Source organism: Atta cephalotes (assembly GCF_000143395.1).
Source record: "Atta cephalotes unplaced genomic scaffold scaffold00012, whole genome shotgun sequence".
NCBI classification, from domain to species: domain Eukaryota; kingdom Metazoa; phylum Arthropoda; class Insecta; order Hymenoptera; family Formicidae; genus Atta; species Atta cephalotes.
In genome coordinates, this window is record NW_012130076.1 from 69927 (window position 1) to 75274 (window position 5348).

The following is a 5348-nucleotide window of genomic DNA, read 5'->3' on the forward strand; positions in this document are numbered from 1 at the left end:
CTAAGTAGTATATATATATATATATATATATATATATATTTAAGTAGGATATATATATATATATATATATATCCCCTCTTAAAAATATTACTAATTGTTCACATATGTAACAATTATTTTTAATCACATAATTTATATTTTGTGCGACTTATTTACTTTTAAATTTACTCGTGCAATTTTATGAACGGATTCCTGGCACTAGAATATTGCAGGATTAGTAGATAAATTTACGGGTCTGTTTTTAAACTCTCGGGATACCGAGACAAAACATCTAGGTAATTACGATGGTATTTTTAAACATAGCCCTTCTTTACGAGAAGATGAATCCGCCGTGTAGCAACATTGTATTTTCTTGCTGCAACGTTTGTAAACGTCTATTGCCCGCAAGTTCTATTACTTTTCACCCTCAATAATGCCACGCGTAACAATTTGTCGAAAATAACGAGCAAAGATCTAAAATGTAAAAGATTAATTTAGAAAAGAAACGAGGAACAGCGTTGAATAAATTAAATTTTTGAAATTATTTAATCATATAGTAAAAAAAATGTTTTGAATTTTATTAAAAATAAAATTTATAATAAAAGAATTATATTAAATAAATTTACATTTAGTGAATATTTCGTCAGATTCTACTACTACTATTCAAACAAATATTTAATAAAAAATAAATTTTGTTACATAGCATACAAAATAGGATTAACTTTTAAAATAAAGCTTCCTTAAAAGTTAACTCTATATATTTTCACACATGTTAACGAATCAAACTTTTGGGTTTTCTCAATGTCGAATTCCGCATGGATACGCGCCAAGAAGTCGAAAGATGAAGAAAAGAAACGTGGCGGAAAGTGATTCGAATAACCGTGATTGAATGACTTTTCCTAAGCCAAGTTGAACAGAAGTTAATATCGAGCAAATTTGATTAAAAAGTTCTGCGTAGGCAGAATCGGTTCGATAAAGAATTTTTTAATCTTTCGATGTACTTTTTTCGTTCATCTTATTATAGATTTCTTTTTTTCAATATTATGGGCTTCGTTTATTATGAATCAATAGATATTTTTAAGTAGCGTAAGTTTCGCAAATTCTGATATCGACTAAAGCAGTTTAATTCCCCGATAAATTTACGTTTCAATCTTCCATTAAATAATAGCTTCGTTAAAAATGAAGAAGAATCGTTTAAGAAGACAAAAATCTGCAGAATTTTACAACAATTTTCGCGTATATTAATAAATCGATTTTTTTTAAGATTAACGCAATGATCGATACGTCGACCAATTGAACATATACAAAAAAAGCTATTTCTTTTCATTATTATATTATAAGTAACGTACGTGTTGCAACCATTTGCATTACTTCTTTATTTTCATTTTACTACGGCGAAATATGTAGAAATTACAGCCGATCCCTAAAAATATTTAACGGGCACGTCTTAAAGTTAAACGCTATGGCAACTATTTGTTCTAAAACATTTGATGGAACTTCATGGATTTTTCAGAAATAAAAAATGTCCTCTGTTTTTTCATATAAATATATCAATGGAATGCACTTTGCAAAATATACAATTTATAAAATGAAGTTGGTATTACCCGGCAAATTGATACGCAGTTTGTAAGTTACTGAGCAACATCAGAACAAATATATGTATATTAACTTAAATTAAATTAAATATAAATCAAAATGACATATATAAAAAGTGACAGATGGAAACTTTTAAATACAGTGATCGCATGAATTTCTGACTGACGCAACGTCGGCTTTTAACTTCCTCAGGATTCATTGTATGATCGTAAGCGTTTTTACAGCGTTAAATTAGCTGGGCAGCTTTGAAAAGGTTTGTCGCCTCGGAGCTTGCTTGAAAAATAACCGCGCATCGGAAAAACCGAATTTTTGCCTCGTCGGTTGTAAATACCCGAGGCGTGCTTCGAGGAGCGCTTTTATACGCCTGGCTGTAGCTCGAGAAAATAATGCTTGCGACGTGTTCGAGAAAATTGGCGGGCACAGAAAGGCGGGTGCCAGGAGAGAAGAATTCAAAGACTTTTTCTTTGGAGGGAGGAAAAAATGCAGAACGAGTCGCACCGTCGAGAGACGCATAAAAGATGCTAATGCGCTACCAAAGTTTTCGCTAGTTGTCGTTTTTCCACCATTCTGTGAGAAAGCTTAGACTTTTCTAAGAGTTTCTAAGCGAGCAGTGGTGGAGCGTGCCGACTTTTTTTCGGCAGTAGAATAAAACAAACTCCCACGGGCGAATCCCTTTGCGCTAAATCCAACTGTCTAACTGTCTGTCTACACGCATACTTTATCCACTTTCTTTCACCGTGGCAACCGAACTTGTGACTGAAATACGCAATGTATTCGGGTGTTAAGAATTCTCTTCACGATTTATCTCATTATTGAAACTGCGAATGAAGAGAAATTAACTTTTTAACATTTTTGTTTTATTAACGAGTAAATTAACAACATTAAAATGTATGAAAGCAAATTCTCTCATTATCTTTTAATATCATTTAATTGAGAATCAAATATGCTTTCGTACTTCATTTGGTTTATAATTATTAATGATTTTCTGCGTAATAAGTATGATTTCTTTTTTATTAATAAATAACGATATTGAATGATAGTTAAGTTTAATAGACTCATAAAGCAATTAATATTTGTTTTATGATATTCTATTAGCATTTTCAACTTTTCTAGTGTGTATATTAATTAAATAATTTAAAAGTATGTTAAATAAATAATTAAAATTCTAAAATAAATAATAAATTTTTATTTATTTGTTATTTATCTTTGAATGAAATGGATATCATGGAACGCGATTTATGTACTATAAAAATACGTATTCTCTAGAAACGTATCCCATTTGAAATACTCGAAGTCGATAGAAAAATCTTTGAGAGTATTTCTAGTCGTGAAACAGTTATTACATAGAGTTTGGATGATGGATAAGCGAATGTATACTCGAGGCAACACCCACGTACCATATCATCCGTCCCACTGGTATATCGAATATCTCACAGTCAGTAAACATGCGAGATTGCGGAGAGACACATTCGTGTCGCTTGCAAAGACGTCTCAATTCTGCTACAGCGAAGAAAACGAGAAGAGAATAGACATAAGATCTACTGAAATTCATATCCTCCTGCAAATATTTTAGTATCTTCCTGTATCTTCATATTTCACTTGACAACGACTGCTCTTTTTTTAATGAAGAGAAACAGAAGTAAATATACTGGTATTAATAAAAGGAATTTCGATTTCATAATAGACCATTCTTTTTAAATCCTACAGAGCTTCAAAGAAATACGTTTTAAACACACATATACATATAATATATATTAAAATATAATCTATTAAAATGTATTATAACATATATATATTAAACACATCTCTTTATGAAATAAAATATATTTAATGTTCTTCACATTTTTAATGTTTTCATGAAATCATTAAGAAAAAATGTAAGAATGACATGAATTATTACGTCTTCATTTATTAGCTCAAATTATTTATATTAATAACATTCTCGTTATTAACTAGCGTGATGTGCAGTATATCTAATTAAAGAAAAAAAATTTATCTTTCGGAGCATCAGTATAAAATTTATCTGGTCGTTGACACGAGAATGCAGACAAGTATATCGCGGTGCGATATACTTGTTTGCATTTTCGTGTCAATGACCAGATAGAGATCACGTTTTATATAACATTTATTCCTACTACTGCTGTTATAAACCTATTATTCACACTCAAGGGAGTTTAAATTAAAGTCGAGTTATGACCGACTGGCCACTATATATAATCCGTTATATAGATACGCGCCGGTATTAACTTCTTCAAATAACAATAATATCCAGTATGTCTGCCATCTTTTTGACATCCTGCTTATTTCGAGGGATATAACCTTTTTACAGTTACGATTCTTACGCTATGACAACCAATAAAGTATCATAATTTTATTGCGTATACAGAAACTCAGTTATTGGCATCAATTTCTAGTATCAGTTTTTAATAAGCTTAGTAATTTACACTTATAAATGTTATCGATGTATTCAATAAATAAATTTTTTTATTTAATTTTAATTTATATATAAATATGTCATTTTCACGTTTAATTTTTAAGTAGATTAAATATATATGAAATATATATGAAAATGTATATTTTTAGAGTTAACTTTAAATGAATATTTTTGTGAGTCTACTATATCTAGATGTTTATTTATTTCTTATAAAAGAAGTTACTAATTTAATATTTAAGAAATTTAATTAAAAAGTTGTAGGAAAATAGTGCTTAAGTATTCCTTTATCGCAGGAAGATAAATATATGTATAAAACATTTTCACATAAAAATAAGTTATGTTATTTTTATGAAAGATAAAAATAATATCCCGTCAAAATAATACAGCTTAAAATATATAGTCGTTCCAAATAATAATACAATTATTTTTTATACAATTGTGTTAATTCACTGTTATTAAGTTAAATGACACGTAAAGTGCGAACGAAACATAATGGAGTGTCTAATAGAACAGTATGTGTTAGATAAGGTTGTCGGGGAAAAATAACGCTGACTAATGAAGAGACATTAAATCGATCTGTGCAAAAAAATTTCCCTCCCGCCTCTGACACGTCGGAAATAGCCGATGCGACCGAAATGTTCGCTGGCTCGTGAAACGTGCGAACGCGTCGAACCGTTCCGATGACGAATATTTACCGCCATTCGCTTTTCGGTGTCGAGCGTTTATCAAAATTCGACATCTTTCCTGGATTAATGACGTGACCGATGCACCACCCACAGCGGACCGCTAATTAATAATAATCAGTGACGTTTGCAAGCGACCGCATGGTCGATAGTTGTATAGAAGGTCTATCAGAGATACAGTTTCTGACGAGGGAAAATTTATCGGGATATAAAATGAAAACCAGGAACACAGATGCGAACCGACAAATGAGTGTAATATACAAAATGAGTTGTATGGAAGTAGGAGTGAGGTGCTTTTTAGCAGAAGATAGTAAATAGAGATGGAGGCATTAGCCTTTTAAAATAAAAACATGAGGCAGAAGCGCTTCTGAAGCACATGCTATTCGTGAATAATCTTTCGCATTAACCATGAAACATTTATCCTGAATAGTGGCTTGTAAATGCCAACGTAATCAAAAAAGACATTGATGTCTAGCCATACAAATTTTTTATATATTACTTTTACATACAAAATTTTTTCAGTCTCCTTTTTAATAAAAACAAATGCTTTAAGAAAATGTTCCATATGTGCTTATTTATTTAAAATACATGCCTCGATAAGTATATGAATTAATATTAGGTATACAACTTTGCTTCCGCCATTTTTTTCCCGTAAA